This window comes from Hippopotamus amphibius, chromosome 2 (genome assembly GCF_030028045.1).
Source record: "Hippopotamus amphibius kiboko isolate mHipAmp2 chromosome 2, mHipAmp2.hap2, whole genome shotgun sequence".
Classification (NCBI taxonomy): domain Eukaryota; kingdom Metazoa; phylum Chordata; class Mammalia; order Artiodactyla; family Hippopotamidae; genus Hippopotamus; species Hippopotamus amphibius.
Window position 1 is genome coordinate 218,273,511 of NC_080187.1, and position 26,533 is coordinate 218,300,043.

General features: G+C 42.5%; 1 non-coding gene across 1 annotated transcript; it reads left to right on the forward strand.

Annotated features, from left to right (window-relative positions):
* The first annotated feature begins 21,514 nt into the window (after positions 1–21,514).
* Positions 21,515–21,587, forward strand: TRNAK-CUU (transfer RNA lysine (anticodon CUU)). The gene has a single exon. It is a non-coding gene; the product is annotated as a tRNA-Lys (tRNA).
* The last annotated feature ends 4,946 nt before the right edge of the window (positions 21,588–26,533 follow it).

Below are 26,533 nucleotides of genomic sequence, written 5' to 3' on the forward strand. Positions count from 1 at the left end.
CATCCTGACCCCAGCGCTGAGAGGATAGTGAGGAGGAAGGCACAGGGGATGGGGCACTCTGAGAAGACTGTCTGGAAGGGTGAACTAGAAGAGTGCTTCATCACTAGACGTTGAGAAGAGGGGCATGAGGGAAATGCACATGCGGAAGTGCAGAATAAATATCTCCGCGGGAGAGAACAAACCCCAAAACTTGTCGAGCAAGGAGAGCAATGAGCTGGCATTTGTTGAGCACTTGACAGTGAGGCAGGCACAGTGCTTTGAGTATGCTTGGTCTTCAAAAAGGATTTTGAAGTGTGTAGTATTATTTACATAGTAAGGAGGAAACGAGGGCTCAGAGAAGTTGGGGAATTGCCCGAGATCACACAGCTTGTGAGACAGCATAGCAAGCATTTCAGACTGCAGCTCCCTGATTCCAAAGCCCAAACTCTTAATTGCTTTTGGCTCATCTGCCAGGTGCCAAGAAGTGGGGTGAAAATGCTCAAAGAGGCCAAGAACAACTTGTGTTCTGGGCACAGAGGCAACAAAGGAGCCAGGTGCCTACAAAAGAATAGGTGCTCTGAATGAGTGATGGAACCTAGGTTGGCCGTGGTGTCAGGTGCTGCAGGGGAGGGGAGGAGGGTGGGGAGTGACGGCCTGAGTGAATCACAAGGACATCTGATATTGCCATTATCCCTGCACATCCCAGCCCCCTCAGTGGCATGCAGGGGAGAGGCATGAGGGGATGCTCAGGTTTCTGAAGCCCCTCCAAGTGGGCAGAGGTATAGAGTCATGGACCCTGTGCCAGGTGGCATGTGGGTGGCTGGCTGAAAGACATCTTCAGCTTGCGGAGATGACCCCCTGCCCCTTGTAGCAGCCGGGCCCCAGTGCCTCAGCCTTGGCAAGCTTTCCCTTCTGAATTCCTCCCTGAAGAGGACAGGATGCTTCCCTGCACCTCTGTCCTGTGTCGCACGGCCCGGCTGGTTTGGGAGTCCCTCCTGACCCTGGCCACCTTTCTCTTTTCCCTTAAGGACAGAGGGGCAGCTGAGCCTTTCTTTCTCTTCCAAGTCACCACACTCCTAGGTCCTCCATGGAGCCTTCCAAGTGTTGGAACCCCAGGCAGATGTTCTAGACCTTTCCCCCACCCCAGCCTGCTCTCTGTGAAAGTTTTTGAAGCCCTTGTGTCCTACTTTGCACCCCTCCCTTGTGTGCCTCAAGCCTTTTCTCTGTTTTGGCTCTTAGCTCTCCACTCTGCTGGCATCCCTGCAGTTCCTCTGCTCACCTTGGAGGACAAGGGCAGGCACACAGGTCTTCCTGGTCCCCTACGCAGTACTCTGCCCGTGAAGGATAGCAAACTGGATGCTGAGTATGTTTCCATTTCTTTGGTTATAAAATGTAAATATCTGTGTCTGAGTCTTGTTTGGACTGCTTATACAGTAGCTCTCAATAAATGTTTGATGAATGGGTGAACACTGCTGTGTATGTCCTCACTCTCCTATTTGCCTGTATGATGTAGTCTTTCATCTCTTTCCCCCTTCCCTCAGCCTGAGCAGGGTCTTCTAAAGCCTCCCCTGGTTCTAGAAGACTGCTCCTAAAATCCAGGCTCTCGTGAACTGGGCCAGCTGGCCTGGGCCTTCTCGGGAACCCACTTTTGTTCAGCCTATTACATTCCCCAGACCTCCTTTATGTCATTATCTCCATTCATCCTCATAGCATCCTTGGGAACCAGGTCACATTATTCCCATTTCATGGAGGAGCAAACTGAGGCTCCAAGTAGAGAAGTGGCATATAGCCAGTTGGCAACAGAGCTGACACCATCCCAGGCCCACCATCCTGCCTGCCTCTAATATGAGTTGTCAGACTGGAGTTAAGACAGAAATGAGTGAATGTGGAGACAGCTCATGGCTCACACCTTCCACAGTTGTTTTAATTTAATAGAAGCTGAGAGGGTAACTGTTCCAGAGGCCCTTGTAGATGTGGGGGTTGCAAGAGGAGGGTGGCCTTGGGCTAAAGCAGAGACATCAAGACACTGTCTGAAAAATGGAGCCTGACCATTGACCTATGCAGGGCCTCCCTTGGCTGAATTCCATCCTTCTGGGAAAAAATGGTAGAGGCTGGATGGGGAAAGTCAGATTCTAGCAGCTGGAGGACAAGAGGGGAGGGGAGAAGCTAGAGACTGCACATGTAGACAGCTCTTTCAAAGTGGCCTGTGATGGAGGCGAGAGGGTAAGAGGTCACAGAGGGCCGTGAGGGAAGGTGGTGGTCCTTTAGGTGATGGTGGGAGGGAGCGGAATGGTGGAGGCTGAACGTGGAGGAGAGAGGGGGTGATGGAGGAGTGACAGATGAGAGAATCCAGAGTCACCGTGGGTTGGAGGTTGGCTATAGACAGCATGGCCCTCAGGTTGACAGCCATATTTGAAAGCAGATGCTGCTATGGATTGAGTTGTGTCCCCCCAAAAGGTATATTGAAATCCAACCCCAGGTACTTGTGAATATAACCTTATTTGGAAATAGGGTCCTTGCAGATGTAATCAAGTTAGGTTGAGGTCATACTGGATTAGACTTGGCCCTAAATCCAATGACGGGTGTCCTTATAAGAAGGTCACATGAAGACAGAGAGACACACACAGACAGGGGGATGGTGTATGAAGATGGAAAAAGAGATGGGAGTGATGCATCTACAAGCCAAGGATTGCCAGCAATCCACCGGAAGCTGGAAGTGGCAAGGCAGGATTCTTCCCTAGAACCTTCCAAAGGAGCGTGGCCCTGCTGACCCCTTGATCTCAGACGTCTAGCCTCCAGAGAACTGTGAGACAGTAAATTTCTGTTAAGCCACATCATCTGTGCTAATTTGTTATGGCAGCCCTGGGGAACAAAAGCGGACATCCTATGGCTGAGCTTGCCTGCGGAGGAGGGCTGGGGAGGCGTGCTCACCCTCTGGCTGAAGTCTGCAGCTCCCACTCTTTCCTCCCAGCCTCCCTGGTGACCAGCAGCCTGGGCAGGTTAGGAGCACGGACTCACCCAACATGGTCTAACACAGAGCCGCAAGAGAGGGTTTGGGCTCAAGGAGGCAGGTCTTGAGTGGGGGAGGACCGGCAGCGCAAAGGCAAAGGGGGTGCTGCTTACAGTAGAGGAAGTGGCCTTGGAGAGAAAAACACAGGCCCTGGGGTGCTTCTGGGCTGTGTGACCCTTGAGCAGATCATCTGACCTCCCTGGACCTCAACCCCCACCACCTGTGATTGAGACCATGCTCTCCGCAGCATTGGCACCGAGGCTCCCTTGTAGTACATTCCCAATATATGATAGCACTCACTATTGTATGTTTGCATTTTAGCCACGGGGATCAATGGCACATTCAGGAAACATTTCTTGAAGGCTGACTGTGTCAGGCTCTGTGCCGTTTCCGGGGACAAGGATACACATGCGCATGCGCGCGTGCGATTTATGGCCAGAGATTATCAAACTGGATTTTAAAAATAACCCCATAATCTCACTTTATGCTCTTCACACAGACACATCCAAACATAAGGGCAAAAACAGGTTGAAAAGTAAAAAGGATGGAAAATGGCACACCAAGAAAATACAAATCCTAGCAAATACGAACAGCTGTACCGTTCCATTGGTGTAGCATTTTTAACATCAGAAGAGGTCTGAAGGCATAAAAGCATTATTCAGGATAAAGAAGATCATTTTATATAATGATATAAAATAACAATTTTCCAATAAGATATTTGAAAACGTTTAGCATATATTCATATAACATAATAACTGGTAGAATTGCAACAGAGAAATGGATAAATCCATGATCATGGTGGCAGATTTTTAACATAGCTCTCTCAGTAATTGAGAGCTCAACAGGTTAAAAACAATTAGGGTATAGAAAATTTCAACAACACAATTAACAAGCTTGATCAAATGGATAAGTATAAAACCCTGCACCCAACAGTTAGAGAATATACATTCTTCCCAGTGTTCATGAAATACTTTAAAAAAATTGACCACGAACTAGCCATAGAACAACTTTCGGCAGAAACTAATAAATCCCTACTATACAGACCTACAGTTTCCAATCACAGTCCAATGAAGTTGGAAGTCAATAACAACAAAATTAAGAAAACAAAATCCTATGTTTGAGAAAAAATTTCTAAATAATGCAAAAACTAAAGCATAATGGAAATTAGAAAACATTTAAAACTGAGTAATGAAAATATGAATAGCTAACATTTATTGAGTGTGAGTCAGGGCTGTTCCAGATGCCTTGTTACGAGAGCCCCATTTCCCAGGTGAGAAAAATGAGGCATGGAGGTGAATAAACTGTGCAAGTTTCCATTGTAGCTAACTGGCAGAGCTGAGATTCAAAGCTGGTCTGGAGTTCAAGTTCATAACTACACGTCAATACCCACGGGATGCAGCTGATGTGTTCTTAGCTGACGTGACTGTGTGGTCTTCTTAGAACGGAAGTGACAGGCCTTCCCTACACCCGGGACAGGGCAATCAGGTGCCAGCATCCCACCGTCCCAGGCTGTCATTCCAGCGTCAGCAGCCTCATCCCAACATCCCCCAGAGCTTCTTACGTAGGGAGCCCCTTCTCCCACAGCCCGCCTCCACACTCAGCAGTCCCAGGCCTTTCCCAGCCCTCTTCCCGTGCTCACATTGTGCCCCCACCCACGAACCCCTCTCAACCCCATCTTGCCCTGTTGAAATCCCAGCCTACATCAAGGCCCAACTCAAAGGACCCTTTTCTATAGCCTTCCTACCCTGCTCGGACACTCCTCCAGGCCATAAACTGCAAAGCTGACCTTGCCATTTCTCTGCTTTAAACCCTTCTCTGGGTCCCCACTGCCTGGCAGTGCTCCCCCAGACTTCTCCACTGAAGTACTCTGAAGGGCTCTGCATTCAGCTGTGAGTGAAATGTTCCTTAAAACCTTAAGTGTTATCTTCAAAATTCAGCCAGTTTGCAGTCTGCTTCATACTATCGCCATGTTTACTCCACAATAAAAATAATGATCCCGACCTTAAGTGACTGATGCTCCAAAGATACCCTGTGTAGCACCCCGTATGAGAAGAAGGAACTTGCAATGTGAAGCCCAGAATCCTGTGCCCCCACCGTGGGCTCCCTCTTTAGCCTTCTCTGGACTTTGAACGCTGTGCAAATCCACTTACGCTGTCCCTTCTACCTGGGGTGCCCGGCCTGCTAGGCGGGGCCGCTGGCCTGTGTCCCACAGTCCCTGCTTATTCTGTGCTGTGCTGCTCTGCTGGCCTGGCTGCTGCCCCCTTGGCCTCTCGGCATCCTGAATCTGAATCCCCTTTCCCTTCCCTGCCCTCCCCACATCTCAAAGCATTTTCAGCTACCTCTTTTAAAGCACTCAGGGACCACAAACCGTGGGTTGGGCTGATTGAAAGAACGTTTCTGGCCCCTCGGTTATGGCAGGTTTGCACTGATAAAATTCAGCCACCATTTTTTGGGGCTTCCCCTACTTCCTGGGGACCCTCAGGGCACCTGCCACAGGACACCTCGGGTTCAGTCCCTATGAGTACAGACCCCTCCCTGGGCTGAGCAGGTGCTTCTCCAAGCCAGGGACCTGGCTTCTCCAATCTGTTTGTGTCACCCTCATGATAGCCTCTGGCCTGGAGTGGGTGCTGGAAGATTCCTTACTGAAATGGAAATGTGTGTGGCCCTGATCTTGACCCTTTCACTTAAAGTTTCTCTGCTCTTAGCTCCCTGATTAAAATGTCAAGTAAACAGGAAACTGTAAACCCAAGGGTGGAGTGGGCTCCATTTCAAATGCCCTTCTGTTGTAGTTAGGATGAATAATCACCTCCTAACTGACATGTTTAATGAACGGACGGGGCGGGGGGAGGGGGGGGGGCGGGACGGGGAGGGGTGGAGGGGTGGGAAGAGTCACTTCTTCAGGAATCCAATTGTCACTTGGGTTACTGTAGTTGGTCTCTCAGCACTGCCTTAAGGGAGGTGGCAATATGGGGACAGAAAGATGCCATTAATTTGGTCAGCAAGAAATAGATTCATGAACTGAGGAACATGTAAGCTAGAAGCACCCACCTCAGAGGTCCCAGCCAAGCCCCTGTTTTAGAGGTGAGGGAACTGAGGTCCAGGAAGTGGAGGGCACTGTCCAAGGTCAAGGTCACACAGGGAGCCCATGTCCCAGCCTGGCTTTCTCAGTTTGATGAGGTCCCAGGAGGAAGGCAGGCCACCCTGACACAGGGGGAGCAATCATGTGCCTGGGACTGGTTTCCAGGCAGCTGGGACTTTCAGCGTTAAGACTAGGCAAACCTGGATGGTGATCACGGTAACCGCCGTAAGCCATGGTTTCTCTCTCCTCCCTACCTGTAAGTCTCCCAGAGAGCTTCTAGAGAAAAAATGAAAAAAGCAAAGATATCTGATGCAGCCAGTCACTTGGACCCATCAGGACCCATGGTTCAGCCTGGGACTGGGGTGGGCATGGGGGACCGAAAGTGGCTGGGACCCTAACGCTGCCCAGGCCCTGCTTGCTGTGAGCACTTTGCCTGAGTCTCCAGTTTGGCCAGTCTTTGACCTCTTTGCTCTGTGGTACAAAATACAGTTTAAAAGCTCTCTCGGAGCTGTTTAACTTTGATCTCTCTAAACACTTCTTTTGGTAAATGCCAGGATCCACACGGCATGTATTTTGAGAGACTCTGTTTAGCAATGTTGCTGCCATGTCTTTCTGTTGCTTTGTAGTTTGGGGGAGGATCTGGACAGCTCTGTCCCTAACTCTCCGTGTGACCTTGAGCAAATCTGCATGTCTTTCTGAGCCTTGATTTCCCCATATGTGAGAAATCCCTGTCTGCCTGGTTGACTTGCTCTGAGAAATGACTAGAAATTGCCTAGCATACAGTAAGCACTCAACAAAAGGTTGCTGTTGTTACCTCTGATCCCTGATGGCTCCAGATCCAGTCTATCCCTTCCTCCAAGGTTTGGGGGAGGCAGCTAGGGATCAGTGAAGACACTGGGATTCTCTGTGGATGAAAATTTAAGATTTCTCTCTCTTGGTCCCTGCCAGTCCTGAACTCAAATCTGCTGTTAAATATTGATCAGTTTTCATGCAGAGGCTTTTCGCCAGAGCACCTTTTCTCCTTAAACTATCAGAACAGAGTTGAAGTTCTGAAGGGTGCTCATGTTTTCCTTATAGAGAGCTACAATTATATAACAAGGGAGGGATTTGGATGTGGCTGGGTGGAGGTGGAGTGGATGGAAAGGCTGGGGGTTGGTAGAAAGGGCACTGGCCTGAACAGCAGGAGACCTAGGACCCAGTCCCAAGTCTGCTCCTCATTTGCTGTTTGGCCAAAGTAAGGCCCTTTTCTCTCTGGGCCTCTCTGGCTTCCTATCTATGAGATAAGCATGTTAGAGTCAGTGATCTCCAAGGATCTCTTTAGCTCTTAATTTTTTGAGTTTAGTTTCTTGGACCTGATTGTGCTAGGTACACAGTAGGCATTAATAAATGTGGCATTTAATGAGTGTTTGTTTAATGAATTAATATATGGGGGAAGGTACGGACACTGGATGAGGACTTTGACCGTTGCCATTCTCTTCCGGGAGAAGGGCCTGGCCCCAGGGTGGTATTCACTGGTCTGCTGGTTAGCCTCCAACAGCACAGTCCTGAGGAAAAGAAGAAGGGTTGAGGTCCACAAAGTCTATGTCCTTTTCTGGGGTCCCAACTCTGACTTCCTCCTTCCAGTGCAGCAAATTTCTCTTCAAATTCAGCTCCTCCCTGAAAGTAGCCAAAAGACCCAGTTCCTTTTATCAAAACAAACTGGTCTAGAGAACAAGGCTCCCCTGCCTGATGGTATGAGCTGGACAAAACCTTATCTCTAAGGTACCTGTGGGGGTGACTAAGGCAGAGACAGCCTGTGAGCTCAGGATGCTCAAGGCCCTGATGGCAAGGATGATTCAGACAAAAGAGTAGCTCAGGGCTTCTGCAGTTCTTGGGACTGGTGGAGTGACCTCTCTCCAGGGCAGGCTTCCCTGGATGTACTCTCGTGTTTAACTTTTCACCACTGTTCCAAATGAAAAGGCTAGGCTCTCAACTCCTAGAACAGCAAAGGTTGGATGATGATTATCAGTGGTTCTGTTGGGGAGGAAAGGGATTATCCATCCTCACTCCCGGACCACAGCTGCTCCAATCTTCTTTCCAATAATCAGTCTTCTCCTCCAATGATCAGTCTCCACACTCAGAGCTTTTATTCTTGGAATTAACTCTGCCACTACCCCATGCCCCAGCTAGCAACCTTCAGATGTCAGCTACAATGGCACGTCTTCAGAAAGTTCTTCCCTGACCACTAATCCAAAGTGGATGTCACACAACATTGTAAAGCAACCATACTCCAATAAAAATTAATTAAAAAAAAAAAAGTGGATGTCCCTGCCACATTTGCACTTAGAATTCTTTGTGCTTTTTCAAAATAATACTCATTGCCTTTCTTTCCTTTTTCTTTCTCTTTTCTTCTTTCTCTTTCTCTTTTTCTCCTTTTCTTTCTCTTTTTCTTTTTTCCCTCTTTTTCTTTTCCTTCTCTTTCCCTTCTCTTTCTCTTTCCATCTTTCTCTTCCCTTCTCTTTCTATGTTCCTTCTTTTCATGTGTGTCTATAATAGGTCTCCCCTACTATATTCAAATATCCATGGGGGTGATGGCTTGTCTATTTCATCACTATATCCCTCATACCTGGTAATTTTTTCATTTCTTACAGTCTCTGTTTTTTCTTTCTGGTTTTAATATAGACTTGCCAGTTTTGGTTAGTGTTTGCCTGGTGTACCTTTTTTTGAGCCTATTTTAGTTATACCTCTTGTAAACAACTATGGCTGGATTTTGTTTTATTTTTAATCCAACCTGATAATCTTTGTCTTACCTTACTAATTTAGTTCACTCATGTTTATTATGATTTTCATGATAGTTGATTTATTTCTGTCCTATGCTTTAACATTATCATGTTTTTTTCTCTTTTAATTTCCTCTCTTTTCATTTGCATATAGTTATTTTCTCATTTCCTCTTTCCCTTTAGTAGTATAAAATTTATATATTCTTTTTTTATATAGTCTTTTAGTGGCTATCCTATAATGCTCAACATTTGTTCTTGTATCTCAGACTTACCTAGGATTATTTTGTCTTTTTCTGAACTGCTTCCTTTAAATGTTTCTTAAGGGAAGGTTTATTGATGATAAACTTCATTTTTCTTTTCTGAAAATGTTCTAATTTTGTTACCATTCTTGAAACATAGCTTTTGGCTATACAATTCTAAGCTGATAGTTTTTTCCAGTTCTTTGAAAACATTATTCTGCTGTCATCTGGTCTTCCATCACTGCTGTTGAGACGTCTGTTATCGATTTAATTGTTTAACCCTTGTACATAATCTGTCTTTTTCCCTCTAGCTGTTTTTAGGATCTCTTTGTTTTTTATGTTCTGTGGTTTTAGTGCAATGTGTCTAGGTATGGATTTCTTTTATTTATCTCCTTGGTATTCATTCTGATTCCTGAACCTGAGGATTCATGTCTATAATACATTATGAAAAACTCTTGGTAATGATCTCTTCACATATTGCTTCTCTCCTATTTTCTCTTTACATCTTCTGAAACTCTGATCAGATGCACATTATATATTCATACTCTATCCTCCCTATGTCATAATCTCTTTATTAAATTTCTATCATTTTTATTTTTGAACTATATTCTGAGTAATTTCTTCAGACCTATCTTCCAGTTCACTCATTCTCTAGCTGTGTTTAATCTGCTGTTTTAAATCCTCATTGACTTGGAAAAATTTTTTATAGGTCTTTTATCTTTTACAGATATTATATTTTTTTCTAACTTGCCTGATCATTTTTGACAGTCTTTTGTTCCTCACTCATCCTTTCAAGTGGGTTTTTTATTTCTTAAAACATATTAAACATAATTATTGTATAGCTTGTATAATTATAATAGCTTAAGTATTTGTAGGCATGATTCTGCTATTATTTGTGTCTCCTGATTTTCACTTAAGGTGCCTTTTTATGTCTCATATTAAGTCATTTCTGGCTGTGAGCCATTTCAGAGACACTTCACATGTAGGAATACCTTGTGATCTGGATTGAAGGTGCTCTTCTCCAGAGAGATTTGTATTTGTTCTGCCAGTTAAAATTAAAATACAGCTTGGATTATTGTGGACCATATGTTTAGTACATGAAATATATACCTTAGGCCCCCAAACCATGGGGAAAGCCATACTATCATTATGAATTCTCAAGAGAAACCTTCCCTCACTCCACCCAGAGTTAAGATTGGAAAAGTATATTTCCTTGCTTTCTACCTTTGCAGCCTGGATTTTTCTCAGTTACCCTTTCACTAAGGGTATGATATTTTGGAGGTTCCAGTCTTGTTCCTTGACTATACTTTGCCCTGGCCCTAAGCTTTGCTTCCCCAGCTCAGCCATAAATTTAAGAGGATGTATGTTCCAGCATTTTTAGAGTTCTGGAGCAAAGGTATTTTTTTCAGGCTATCTACACTACCTTATTGCCAGAAATGGAAGTAGATTTCTGTTTTTTAGCACAGTATTTAACATATAGTAGATCAACAAATATTTAAATGACTAAATGCATTTTAGATATCAGGATACTTGGGTGTAAGAGCACAAAACAAAATTGTTTGGGGGCAGGGAGGATGGTAGCCCAAGTCTCCCTGGTCTTCTCCCTGAATTGTGCTAGTATTGCTATGTTTGCCACACTCAACCCTGTGGCTCTTGGGAGAGATTACAGAGTGTGGTAAAAAGTGCATTTGCTTGTCATTATATGCAGATGACATGATACTATATTTAAAAAAGCTTAAAGACTGCACCAAAAACTACTAGAACTGAAAAACGAATTCAGCAAGGTAGCAGGATACAAGATTAACATACAGAAATCAGTTGCATTTCTTTACACTAACAATGAAATATCAGAAAGGGAATGAAAACAAAGAATTCCTTTTAAAATTGCATCAAAAAAAACTTAGGAATAAACCTCACCAAGGAGGTGAAAGACTTATATGCTGAGAACTACAAAACATTAATAAAGGAAACTGAAGATGAGTCAAAGAAATGGAAAGATATCCCATGCTCTTGTATTGGAAGAATATTGTTAAAATGGCCAATCCTCTACTCAAAGCAATCTACAGATTTAATGCAATCCTTATCAAGTTACCCATTACATTTTTTACAGAACTGTAACAAATAATCCTAAAATTTATATGGAAACATAAAAGACCCAGAATTACCAAAGGAATCCTAAGGAAAAGAACAAAGCTAGAAGCATAACCCTCCCAGACTTCAGACAATACTACAAAGCTATAGTAATCAAAACAGCATGGTATTGGCACAAAAACAGACATATGGATCAAAGGAACAGAATAGAGAGCACAGAAATAAATCCTCACACCTATGGTCAATTAATTTTCAACAAAGTAGGCAAGAATATACAATGGGGAAAAGATAGTCTCTTCAGCAAGTGCTGCTGGGAAAGCTGGACAGCTGCATGCAAACCAATGAAGTTAGAACACACCCTCTCACCATACACAAAAATAAACTCAAAATGGCTTAAAGTCTTAAATATAAGACATGACACCATAAAACTCCTAGAAGAAAACATAGGCAAAACATTCTCTGACATAAATCATACCAATGTTTTCTTAGGTCAGGCTTACAAGGCAATAGAAATAAAAGCAAAAAAAAACAAAAAAACAAAAAAAACAAATGGGACCTAATCAAACTTATAAGCTTTTGCAAAGCAAGGGAAACCATAAGCAAAATGAAAGGACAACCTACAGACAGGGAGAAAATATTTGCAAATGATGTGACTGATAAGGGCTCAGTTTTCAAATATACAAACAGCTCATACAACTCTGTGGGAAGACATTCTGGAACCTTTTTGAAACATTGAAAATGTTGAAGTATGTGGGCCGAGCGATGGGATTCAGAATGTCCTGCTTGAGCAGTGGAGGAGCTGAGGGTGCGGGGCGTGGAGACTAATATCACCCTGTTTGGTCCTGAGGGCTGGCTGGTTAGCCAAAGACGGGTAAGATTCCTCAGAGGAGGAACAACCTAAGACAGGCACAGCCACAGAGGGGCCAACAGGGGTGGTGCATAGAGCCTTCCTTATATCACCGTGTTTGGCCCTGGAGGATGACTGGTTAGCCAGAGACGGGTAAGATTCCTCAAGGGAGGAACAACCTAAGACAGGCACAGTCACAGAGGGGCCAACACGGGTGGGGCACAGACCCTTAATCCTTTTGAGAGAGGTCTCCTGCCCCCAGGGCTGCTTTGCTCTCCACGCCCAGCTCAAATCAGGACCCAGGAGGCAAACAAAGATCATTGCCCCCAGTCATGTGAGGCCTTTGATTGTTTATGGGATTAACCTGGGAGTGTTAGACCCTTAGGCTATGCCGAGAACTCAATAAAAGCAATGTGGGATCAATCAGCGAGGCTCTTGATCCTAGAGGTCTTGAGTCCCCCGGTCCCATCTTTCTCTTCAGTCTGTGTCTGTGTCTTCTTCAAGCTTGCGGCACCCGTCACTCACCTCGAGTCGCCGAGTTGATCCCGGCACAACTCAATATCAAAAAAATAAAAAAATCCAATAAAAAAATAGGCAGAAGACCTAAACAGACTTTTCTCCAAAGAAGACATGCAGATGGCCAATAGGCACATGAGAAGATGCTCGCCATGGCTAATTATTAGACAAATGCAAATCAAAACTGCAATGAAGTACCACCTCACACTAGTCAGAATGTCCATCATTTAGAAGTTTACAAATAACAAATGCTGGAGGGGGTGTGGAGGAAAGGGGACCCTCCTACACTGTTGATGGAAATGTAAATTGGTGCAGCCACTGTGGAAAACAGTATGGAGCTTTCTCAAAAAACTAAAAATAGAGTTGCCATATGATCCAGCAATCCACTCCTGGGCATATATCTGGAAAAAACTATAATTTGAAAAGATACATGCACTCCAATGTTCAGTTTACTCCAAGACATGGCAACAAGCTAAATGTCCATCAACAGATGAATGGATAAGGAAGATGTGGTATGTGTATATATAATGGAATATTACTTGGCCACAAAAAAGAATGAAATAATGCCATTTGCAGCAATGTGATGGACCTAGAGATTATCATACTAAGCAAAGTAAATCAGAAAGAGAAAGACAAATACCATACGATACCACTTATATGTGGAATCTAAAATACAATACAAATGAACCTGTCTACGAAGGAGAAACAGACTCACAGACATAGAGAACAGACTTGTGGTTGCCAAGTGGGGAGAGGCAGTGGGAAAGTGAAGGATTGAGAGTTTGGAATTAGCGGATGCAAACCATTATATACAGAATGGATAAACAACAAGGTCCTCTCATACAGCACAGGGAACTGTGTTCAATATCCTGTGATAAGTCGTAATGGAGAAGGCTATGAAAAAGTATATATATATATACACATATATATATATAACTGAATCACTTTGCTGTATATCTGAAATTAACACAACACTGTAAATCAACTATACTTCAATAAAATAAAATTAAAAGAAAAAAGAAAAGTGCATTTGCATGAGGGGGCTCTGAGTTCTAGTCCTAGATCTGCCCAGTCCAATCTTCTGGGAGAAACATGGCCACCTTCCATCCCCTCTCCAGACCAGGGGCGTTTTTTCCTTTAGACACAGTGCCAAGGGCTTATAAGAATGCTTTTAAAAAAAGAAACTTATGAGTGTATGCATGAGTACATAAATGTCTAAAGGCATAACACTACATCAATTCAACTCAGGCCTTTTGATAAACTTTTGTATTAAAGTATAATGTTAATATTTTAAAAAGCACAAACACTGTAAATGTTTAACTCAAAGGTCTCACAAAGTGAACACACTCAGGTAACCAGCACCCAAATCAGGAAAGAGACCAAGACCAACATCCCTGGAGGGCCTCTCACTTCCTCTTCCATTACTAGTTTCCCCAAATGTAACCACTATTCTGTCTTTTGTCTCAGCTGCTTTTGTATTTTATCTAGCTTTTCTGGTAGATCTTGGTAGAATAACTGGTCTGCTACAAGCTAGTACAACATAGCCAGAAGCAGAAATCCTTGCCTTCCGCAACTCATACAGCTTTCTAAAATGTCAATATGTTTGATGTGGTGTTTGGGTGGGGACTCCAATAAGTATACTGAGGGCTTCAGATATTCTTATTGTGGTAAAATATGATATTTATCACTATTTGTAAGTATACAATTCAGTGGCAATAAATACATTCATGGTGTTGTGTAACAATTACAATTGTCTATACCTGAAACTTTTTCATCATCCCCAACCAAGATCCCATACTTATTTTATACCTCTCCCATCCTTGCTTTTCCCGGCCCCTGGTAACCTCTGTTCTAATTTCTGTCTCTAAGAATTTGACTATTCTAGATACCTCATATAAGTGGAAGCATACAATATTCACAATGTGGCTTCTGTGTTTGGCTTATTTCACTTAGCATTATTTTTTAAGGTCCATCTATGTTGTAGCATACATCAAATTTTCATTCCTTTTTATGACTGAATGCTATTACATTGTATACATATATTTTGTTTAGCCACTGATCTGTTGCTAGGCAATTAAGTTGTTTCCATCTTTTGGCTATTATGAATAATGCTGCTGTGAACGCTGGAGTACAAATATCTGTTCAAGTCTGGGATTTTTAAATGGCCCTATGGGGACCTATTTCCTACTTTGTATTGGTTGGCCAAACGTTTCATTCGGTTTTTCCTTAAGATGGCTCTAGTAGCACTTAGTTGTCTTTAACTTTATTCGAAATAATTTTGTTAGGTTGTATGTGACAGCTGTCATATCAGTGTGTATTTAAAAAAAGACATCTCAGAAAGAGAAAAACAAATATTGTATGCTAAAGCATATATATGGAATCTTAAAAAATGGTACTGATGAACCTAGTGGCGGGGCAGGAATAAAGATACAGACGTAGAGAACAGACTTGAGGACACGGTGGGGAAGGGTAAGCTGGGACAAAGTGAGAGAGTAGCACTGATATATAGCTATTACCAAATGTAAAATGGATGACTAGCAGGAAGCTGCTGCATAGCACAGGGAGATCAACTTGATGCTCTGTGATGACCTAGAGGGGTGGGATAGGGAGGGTGGGAGGGAGGCTCAAGAGGGAGGGGATGTGGGGATATATGTATACATATAGCTGAGTCACTTTGTTGTATAGAAGAAACTAACACAGCATTGTAAAGCAATTATACTCCAATAAAGATGTGAAAAAATAAAATAAAATACATCAAAATTGGTGAATTTTTGTGTGGCCATTTTAATATTGAAGATGCAAGAAAAAACCCATTTTCAGCCTACTAAGCTTTATTATTTCAAGAAAGGTAAAAACACAACTGAAACATAAAAAAAGATTTGTGCTGTGTATGGAGAAGTTGCTACGACTGATCAAACATGCCAAAAGTGGTTTGTGAAGTTTTTCGTGCTGGAGATTTCTTGCTGGACGATGCTCCACAGTCAGGTAGACCAGTTGAAGTTGATAGCGATCAAATCAAGACATTAATTGAGAATAATCAATGTTATATCCCGTGGGAGATAGCCGACATACTCAAAATATCCAAGGGTTGAAAATCATTTGCACCAGCTTGGTTATGTTAATTGCTCTGATGTTTGGGTTCCACAAAAGTTGAGCAAAAAAAACCTTCTTGACTGTATTTCCACATGATTCTCTACTTAAACATAATGAAAACATTCCGTTTTTAAAACAAATTGTGACAGGCAATGAAAAATGGATCCTGTACAATAATGTGGAATGGAAGAAATCGTGGGGCAAGTGAAATGAACCACCACCAATCACACCGAAGGCTGGTCTTCATCCAAAGAAGGTGATGTTGTGTATATGGTGGGATTGGGAGTCCTCTATTATGAGCTCCTTCCGGAAAACCAAACGATTAATTCCAACAAGTACTACTCCCTATTAGATCAACTGAAAGCAGCACTTGACAAAAAGCATCCAGAATTAGTCAAGAGAAAACATATAATCTTCCATCAGAACACTGCAAGACTGCATGTTTCTTGGACAACCAGGCAAAAACTGTTACAGCCTGGCTGGGAAGTTCTGATTCATCTGCTGTATTCACCAGACATTGCACCTTCAGATTTCCATTTGTTTTGGTCTTTACAAAATAATCTTAAAGGAAAAAAATTCAATTCCCTGGAATACTGTAAAAGGCACTTGGAACAGTTCTTTGCTCAAAAAAATAAAAAGTTTTGGGAAGATGGAATTATGAATTTGCCTAAAAAATGGCAGAAGGTAGTGGAACAAAAGGGTGAATATGTTGTTCAACAAAGTTCTTGCAAAAATGAAAAATGTGTCTTTATTTTTAACTTAAAAACCAAAGTCACTTTCTGGCCGACCCCAAAAATGAGCAACTGGGCGACTTCCAGCTCTAAGGCTCCATGCAATGAGTTGGCTCCCAAGAGGACTAAGGGTGCTGGGAGGTTAAAGGTACATACATACCAGTGACCTGCCCACCCCCAAGAACACACAGGCTCCTTGTGTGCCCACTGTGTGTGGCAAGACTGGACAATGGTATGGCTGGAGCAGCCCCTCCCTCTACAGCTGCAGTCCTAGGGAGACAGAGGACAGTCTCTGGTAAGAAGTGTTCAAATTGAGCCTTGCATCCTGGTCTGACCCATCAGACCAGGTGCTAATTTTCTGAGGGCTAGGAGTCTCAGGGTGGGGGGTTCTGGCCCAGGAGGGGGTTTCTTTGGTGGAGAGGCATGGGCCTCTGCTTTCACCCTTGGTGGCAGGAGCCTCTCCCCATCATGTCTGAGATGGCAGGAGGGCAGAGAGCCCTGTCTCCACCATTGAACCAATCCTGGAAGGTTCAGGGACTGACTCTCTACTCCAGAGGTGAAGACTGGCAGCCTGCAGGTTACAAGTGACCCATGGGTGGGTTTTGTTCAGCTGGCACGTTTTGTCATTTAAAAACAGTTGGTTGCCAACATTTGAAAATCAGGAAAATTTTCGCTTAAAATCCAGATTTCTGGTTCCTTTTAAAATAAAGTCAGAAGAGCTGGTGGTCCTGGCCCTGCATGGTGGTAGCTGCTGCTTTAGATCAGACCTCTAGTCTCACAGGCAGCCCTGGCCCCTTCTTTCATCTGCTTGACCCTGTAACACCAGAGCCCTTTCATCTATACTTTATTCGCTTTTCAACCAACCAAGAAATGCTTCATAAGCCCCAGAAAAGGAAAGGTCAGATTTAAGAACTTGTTAGCTGACTGGTGCACAATGACCAAGGCATGGGTGCTGGAGCCAGACTGCCTTATCCAAGTTCCAGCTCTATGACTTATTGCACTGCACCCGACAGGCCTGCAAGCCTTGTAATTCAGCTGCAAGACCGAAGAAAGAGCCCGTAGACAAGTAACAGAGACATCAACAATGTGGAATCTTACACATCTGGAGCAACACCCCGCCATGCACAGCAGCCATCCTCGTTACTTGGGGGGAGAAGGAGGCTACCATATATAGGAGGAGGGGAGACTGATATCAGGTTGGCTCATCAGTTACAAGGGAAACCAGCAGCTGGGGCAGGGGCCAAGCAGCTAGGTGGTTACAGATTAAGTCCTATGATTAAGAGGATTGGCTAGTCACGTGAGTAAGCAGGGACTGGTCAAGCAGGGGATGTACAGAGATTAAGAGACCAGCCATCCTGAGTGGCCTGACCATAGAGATTCATTAGCTGTGTGTCCTTCAGCAAGTTACTTAACTACTCCATGCCTCAGTTTCCTTATCCTTACGATGATAATAACAGCACTACTCTCCCCCCAGGATTGTTATGAGGCTGAAATGAATGAACACACATGTAGTACAGTACTTTGGAAAGTGCCTGGGTCATGGAAAAGGAAGAAGGGGTACAAGAGGAAGTGGTTATGGCATTGGAGGCCTTTAAGGTGCCCCAGAACCAGCTTCACAGGGGTGTGTCAAGCCCGGCTCTTCTACTTGTTAGCCGTGTGGCCTTGGACAAGTCATTTAACCCAGATGAAGGTCCTTTGAGAACGTGGAGGCACTTCCCAGAGTGGAGATTCCACAATTGGCAGCTATTAGTATCAAGTGCTTGCTAAATGCTCATGGCTTGCTTCCATACAAGCCCGCCACCCACCACTTTCAGGGCTGGGGAATGGATATTGATCTGGAAGACTGGAAGACTGAGCTGAAAAGAACAAAGAGGCTAGGCTGGGTACAAAGGCACCATTGTGAGCACATGGTCTCACAATTTCCTTTCTGTTCTTTCAACCTGCAGGGATGCCATTTGGGACCTGAGTGGGAAGGGCGTGGGAGCCTGTCCAGAGTCTACCAGCTGGCCTCAGGGAAGGTCAAAGAAGCACAGGACGCCAGAGGAGAGACAGCCTTGCAAAGGTCCTTGTGTGTCAGTCTCCTTGTTAGGCAGGTGAAGAACCTGGGGCCCAGAGTGGGAAAGAGACTTGCTTGACATCACAGAGCAAATCAAGGGTGGGAACCAGAGCCTCACACAGAGGGCAGCAGGAAGTCCCACCGCTCCAGGTCTTCTATCCAAAGGGGCATTTGAGACTTTGTTCAGACATTTGACCTTTCCTCCAAATGAAGTTGTAAATTCTATCACTAAACACGCTGACAAGATGGTAAAACCGAACATTTATCTTGCAACTTAAATATTTACAAGAAGTGCGGTTGGCACCCTGGAAGCTTGAAAGTCCGCTTTGCTCTTTCTAGCCCAGTGTGGTGGGAGCATCTAGTACAGGTAGGGGTGGATAAGCAAGGCCAGTGATGTAGGCTGAAGCAAGATCAGGCAAGACCAGGCAGGCCTTGCTAAGGAGTTTGCATTTGGGGCTTTATCCTGAGGCAGTGGACGACCTTGGAGAGTTTTAAGGGAAATAGCAGAAAGATGCTGGCTGCAAAGATCTCCCCAGGTCACCGAGGAGTGTGGTTTAGCTTTAGTTGGTACCCAGAGGGTGGCGAGAAGGAGATGGGAGTAACAGGGTCTTCATAATGCTCATCTCAGCCATCTCCATGGTGACACTGGCAAGTTCCTTTCAAGGAAATTTCCTTATTAAAATTTCAAGTGTTTTTCTGTTTCCGGCTGGCCTAGACCCTGGCTGCACCCCCTTCTCTCTGAACACAAACAGGCAAACTGAGAAGTTGAGGGAGTAGAGAAGGAAGTGCTGAGTTGAGATGGTGTGAGGCAAAGGGGCCCCAGCAGTGTGACCACCTTGGCCACCCATCCTCCATCCTCCACCTCTAGGCCTTCCCAGGCCAAACATTTAGTGAAAATCAAGTTGTGCCTCTTCAGAATAAGAAAAGCTTTCCTCCTTACACTCACTCGATGAGACACAAGGGATGCGACCAGCACTTTTGTCCAGGGGTCTAGGTGGTCATGAATTCATGAGCTCCTTAGAGACCTCTTTAAGCCCTCTCTTTTCTTAGCCTTCCCTCTCTCACTCTCATCCCTTCTCTCCCCACCTCCTCATATTTTGTAGGTGAAGAAACAGAGGCCCGCAGTATGGAGCTGACTTACATGAAGGTTAAAATTCCAAAGGATGTTCCTCAAAAAATTACACATAGAATTACCATATGATCCAGCAATTCCATTTCTGGATATTACACCCAAAAGAATGGAAAGCAGGGAATCAAACAGATATTTGCAGGCCAACATTCAGACCAGCATTATTCACCATAGTCAAAAGGTGGAAGCAACCCAGAGGCCCATCAACTGATGAATGCATAAACAAAATGTGCTATATTCATGAGATGGAATATTTATTCAGCCCTAACAAGAAAGGAAATTCTGATATATGCTGCAACATGGATGAACTTTGAAAACATTATGCCAAGTGAAATAAGCTAGCCATAAAAAGATAAAATATTATATGATCCCACTTACATGAGGCACCTAGAGTAGTCAAGTTTATAGAGACAATAAGTAGAATGGTGGTTACCAGGGGCTGAGGGGAGAATGGGGAGTTATTTAATGGGTACAGAGTTTCAATCTGGGAAGATGAAATAATTCTGGAGTTGGATGGTGGTGGTGGTGGCTGCACAACAGTGTGAATACTAATGCCACTGAACTGCACACTTAAAATGATTAAAATAGTAAATTTTATGTTTTTGTTTTACCATAATTTAAAAAAACCCACATACACAGTACAGCATGGTATCCAATCCAGGATCACCTATTGCATCTGATTATTATGGCCACTGTATCTCTTTTAATCTAGCGAAAGTCACTTTTTAAAATACAGTACTTATTTGTTGAAGACACCAGGCCAGGTGTGCTGCAGAATTTCCCACTTTCTGATTTTGTGCTATTGCTTCCTTGTGCTGTCATTTATCTGGTTCCTCAACTCTCTTTATTTCCTATAAACTGGAATTAATATCTAATGGTTGACAGATTCACGTAAAACATTTTTTGGCTAGAAAAAATAATTACCATTGATCTTGTGTACTTCAGACTATATCACCACGGAAGACACAATCTTGTTGAAGATTAGTAAACCACTAGCAAAACTCAGATTAATGTCTTAATAGGATGGTGACAGCTTGATACCTCCATTTTACAGTTAGATTGCCCTCCTTGCATCTAGGAAGTAACCCGTGCAGTGTTGCTTTGACCTTGTGTGACCCTTACCAGCTATTAATGTAAGGGTTTAACCTCGATGGATAATTCTCCTTTACAAGAGTTTGCCGATTTACGCTTTTTTAATCCTACATTTCCCCCCCACCCTATAAAGTAGAGCACTCCCTCATCAACGGGGACTGTTTGGTTACTACTAGAAAAGCAGAATAAATCTTTAATTTTTTTCGTTTTAGTGGGGAGAGGTTTGAAATAACGGTCCCTCCCCACACAAAGGTGCTATCATGCTATAGGATAAGTAGCTTTACCTTTTAGTTCTGTGTGAGCAAACTCAATTCAATTAATTTCTGGGGCTGTGTTAGCTTTTTAATAAACTTCTATTATGTGAACAATGGGGCATGGCTTCGTTGAACCACCGTGGTGCCGCAGAAACATGCCAGACACCTCAAAGCCACACGGGGGCCGCGAGAGGCCAGCCAGCTCTACACATGTACTTTGGGGTCTGACCTTCTCTAGAAGGTACGCAGGACGTTCCTCCAGAGCCAGCTACTGTGTTCCACCACGCAGGTGTCCACAGCATTCTACGCCCCTGGAGCCGCAGGGGATGAGCGCTCTGTCAGCCGGGACCTTGGGGATAAACAGGAGGCACCCGGCGCTCACTTCCGTTCTCTCGGCCGAGTTCGGGTCGCCTGCATCAGCGCGCTTTAGTGCTGACCACTAGAGGGCCGTTTGCACACTTTGTTAAAAAATAAAAGTTTGTGTGCACAGGAGCAGAAATGGAACACAATTTTGAACGCAGTAAAAAACTTTATCGAAAAAATTATGAGAAAAAATTTAAATGCAAAATGCAAGTCTTGTAACAAGTTAAAATAATTTCATTACCTTGAAAAGATCTAGAAAAGAAACTGCATTCAACTGCCCGGCTAGCTCAGTCGGTAGAGCATGGGACTCTTAATCCCAGGGTCGTGGGTTCGAGCCCCACGTTGGGCGGTTGCTCGGTAATGTTTTTCCAATTCCCTATGAGGTTTTCATCTTCTGTAGTAATTGACCTCAATCCAGAGGATCTTATTTTCAAACAATTCAACACATTAGAAACTACTGAGGCTGAACAAGTTAAAAAAGGGAAAAGTACAACCAGAAAATAATTTCAAATTATAAAGGCATAGTTAAAGGTTATCTGTGTGGAAAAATATTTGTTACTGATTGGTCTATTTGAAGGGCAGTGGAATGCCAAAGGTTAGGAGATAGAAGACTTGAAAAATTAATGAAATTGTAGGGCTAATAAACATTGCTGAAGTGATCTCTGTCAAAAATGTTTGAAATGTGTAATTTTAACTTTATGCTCTGCAATACTGAAAATTAGTTTGGAGATCCGCTCAGATTCACAGGGTTTATTTTGCACATTAATTTCATATCCTTGAATTCCTCTAAGTAAATTAACTTTCTTTGTGCCTTTGGGAAGGGCTAATGATTATTATGGGCTGCTTAAAGCACTGTAAGACTGTTTTAGTGATTAATTAATCAGGTAGCTATTGTGAACAGACACGGGAGTTTCTTAATCCTTTTTTTCTATGTTAGTGATCCAAACTGAACATTTTTCCTGTAGCAATTTTGGAGTCTCAAAACATATCTCATTCAATAGCCTCTGATAAACCATATCGGAAAATAATATAAAAAAGAATGTGTGTGTGTGTGTGTGTGTGTGTGTGTGTAACTGTCACTTTGCTGTATAGCAGAAATTAACACAACGTAAGTCAACTATAAAAAAAAAAATCTCAAAGCAAGTAATTATCTTTTCCTTCATATATTTTCCTAAAAGAACTTAGTTTCTTGGGGCAAAACTTTGCTTTTATGTTCACAGCTGCAAATTCTTTCTTTGTCTTAAATATTTTCTGTCATTCCCAGAAATTCTCAAACATTCTCCACAATTATCATGTTATTATCATCAATTCAAGATACAATTTCAGACTTTGGAAGAAACACACGGAAAATTTCACAATTGAAAATGAAGACCCCTAAATACTCCTATTATTACAAAGGAATACTTACTCTCTTGGTGATGGGAGGTGAAATAGAATTTTTAAAAAGGCAAACTCTGTCAGAGAAAAAGCAAACGTAAATTGATGAGAAGTCAATGAAGATATATTTACTTTTAAATATACATCCATTTTAAATTGAAGATCAGTGTTATGGGTTCAATTTGTGTCCCCCTGATATTCTTATGTTGGAGTCCTAACCCCTGGTACTTCAGAATATGACCTTATTTGGAAATAAGTTTGTTGCAGAAGTAATGAGTTAAGATGAGGTCATATCTGAGTAGAACACATGCTTAATCCAATTAATGGCTGGCGTCTTTATAAAAGGGGGACATATGGACACAGGCACGCACCCAGAAATGCACATTTGGACACATGGGAGAATGCCATGTAAAATAAAGGCAGAGATCAGGGTGATGGGTTTATAAGCCAAGGAATACCACAGATTGCCAGCAAACCACCACAATCTAGGGGAAAATCCTGCAACAGATTCTCCTTCAGGGCCCTCAGAAAAAGCCAACCCCACCAACCCCTTGATCTTGGACTTCTAGCCTCCAGAACTGTGAGACAATACATTTGTTGTTTAAGCCATACAGTTTGTGGTATTTTGCTATGGTAGCCCCAGGAAACTAACGCAATCAGTGTTCTCTTGGGAGGTGATTTTGATTTCAGTTTACTTTAGTATTTATATGAAGTGGCTGTCATCATCTTCATTTCCTTTCCTTTCATTTCCAAAGCTGTAGGAAAAGCAATGGTTTGTTTAGATGTGGACCTACATTCAGCTCAAGAGAGGACATTATGATCACAGCTCCTTCAGAACTAACATTTAGAAATAAGTACAGCTCAAACTATATTTTCTCATTGTTGGCTGGTGATTTATTATGTTGGCTAATGATTTATAACTGTTTGTAGTAAAAGAATATATTCAAAGATACACTAAGTTACATACATTTTATTCTCCCATGGAACTCATATTTGGAGACTTTATATTCAATTGTTCAGTACATAAATCACTATAAGAAAGAGTGCTAATTCTCGGTGGTCCAGTTTCTTCAAGTAAATGGCAAGAAAAAGAGAGCAACAGAATGAACTCAATTACATGAAATGCATGGACCATGTTTGGATCTTGATTTGAACCAACCAATCATAAGATTATAACGTGACATACACAATACAGTCATGAGATAGTATGAGACAATCCTGGGAATCTGAACCCTGACTGGGTACTTGAAGATATTAAGGAATTATTTATTTTTAAATGTAATAATGGTATTGTGTTTTTTAAAAGCCCTTATCTTTTAGAGATAGGTTCTCACTTCTTTAGAAATGAAATAGACATTATATTTGGAATTTGTATGTATTTATTTTGGTGGGGGAGGAATAATTGGGTACTAAAGACACAAGATTGGCCATATGTTAATAACTGTGGAGGCTGAGAGGTGAATACACCATGGTTCATTGTATAATTCCCTTTACTTTTGTATATAGTTTCAAATTTCCATAAATTTAAATACTGTTTCATTATGCAAAACCCAAAGTATCTTAACCTCCTTAGCCCAGTGATCAAATTTAGCATCGCTAATGAGACAACCAGACATCATGTGCCTCCTGATGTGATGCATTGAGAAGTGCAGAGCATCACCTATAAAGTATTCTTGTGAAAAACACTCAACTTACATCTAATCAAGTCTTTACACATAACTTAAGTTTATAGGAAACATAGGGAAAGGGAAATGAGTTAAGTAACGATGAATTAACAATCAGACAAATGCACAATGTCACACATTCAAGAGAATCAGATTCTTCAGAAAGCAAATGTCATGAACCAATATTAACACCACTAATAATAACGTGTATGTGTGTGGGTGGACTGCTTTGTGCCAAGGGCTCCCCTCCCACCCTTGTGGCTGTCCAGTGAAGCCAACGAACTGTTTTTCCACAATGGTTTCAAATGTATAAAATAAAATAAAAAAAGAAACCTACACTGGATTATAAAGGAAAACAATTATATTGAAATACAATTATCAAAATATCTTTTTGTTTAAGCTCTTTATTGTAGTATGATTGCTTTACACTGTTGTGCCGGTTCATGCTGTACAGCAAAGTGAATCATCTGTATTTATACATATATTCCCATATCTCCTCTCTCCCGCAGCTCCTTCCCACCCTCCCTATCTCACCCCTCCAAGTCATCACCAATCATCGAATTGCTCTCCCTGTGTTATGCAGCAGCTTCTCACTAGCTATGTATTTTACATTTGGTAGTGTATATATGTCAATGCTACTCTCTCACTTTGTCCCAGCTTTCCCTTCGTGCCCCCCCACCTCCACCCCTTGTCCTCAGGTCCACTCTCTGCATCTGCATCTTTATTCTTGCCCTGCCACTGGGTTCATGGGTACCATTTTTTTAGAGTCCATATATATATATGTTAGCCTACAGTATTGGTTTTTCTCTTTCTGGCTTACTTCACTCTGCATGACAGACTCTAGGTCATCCACCTCTACAAATAACTCAATTTCATTCCTTTTTATGGCTGAGTAACACTCCATTGTATATATGTGCCACATCTTTATCCATTCATCTGTTGTTGGGCATTTAGGTTGCTTCCATACCCTCGCTATTGTAAATAGTGCTGCTATGAACATTGTGGCACATGTATCTTTTTGGATTATGGTTTTCTCAGGGTATATGCCCAGCAGTGGGATCACTGGGTCATATGGTAGTTCTATTTCTAGCTTTTTAAGGAACCTCCATACTGTTTTCCATAGTGGTTGTACCAATTTACATTCCCACCAACAGTGCGGGAGGGTTCCCTTTTCTCCACACGCTCTCCAGCATTTTTTGTTTCTAGATTTTTTGATGATGGCCATTCTGACCGGTGTGAGGTGATACCCCATTGTGGCTTTGACTTGCATTTCTCTAATGATTAGTGATGTTGAGCATCTTTTCATGTGTTTGTTAGCCATCTGCATGTCTTCTTTGCAGAAATACCTTTTTTTTTTTTTGGCCTTGCTGTGAGGCATGCAGGATCTTATCCAGACCAGGGATTGAACCCCTTGCCCCCTGCAGTGGGAGTGCAGAGTCTTAACCATTGGGCCGCCAGAGAAGTCCTGGTTATTAAAATATCTTAGAATATACTATGGTAATGTACATGCTTCATTTTTTTTCTTTAAGAACTTTTATTGAGATACAATTGACATACAATAAACTGCATATATTTAAAGTGTACAATTTTATATTTTTTTGCTTATTAGTAATGTATATATAGCAATCCCAATCTCCCAATTCACCCCACCCCAACCCCCACCCCCAACCCCCTGCATTCCCCATGTGGTGTCCATATCTTTGTTCTCTACATCTGTGTTTCTATTTCTGCCTTGCAAACTGGTTGATTTGCACCATTTTTCTATATTCCGCATATATGTGTTAATATATGATATTTGTTTTTCTCTTTCTGACTCACTTCACTCTGTATGACAGTCTCTAGGTCCATTCATGTGTCTACAAATGTCCCAATTTCATTCCTTTTTATGGCTGAGTAATATCCCATTGTATATATGGACCACATCTTCTTTACCCATCCATCTGTTGATGGGCATTTAGTTTTTTTCCATGTCCTGGCTATTGTAAATAGTGCTGCAATGAACACTGGAGTGCATGTGTCTTTTTGAATTATGGTGTTCTCTGGGCATATGCCCAGTAGTGGGATTGCTGGGTCATATGGTAACTCTATTTTTAGCACGCTTCATTTTTAATGCATTAAATAAGATCTAACAACAGATCTAATAACTACAGTAATTTTAAAGTAATGATGACTGTAAATATCTCTGAGATATATGCAAGAACTCAAGTGACATGAAAGCATCTTATTTTTTATTGCAACAAAGACACAGTTACTG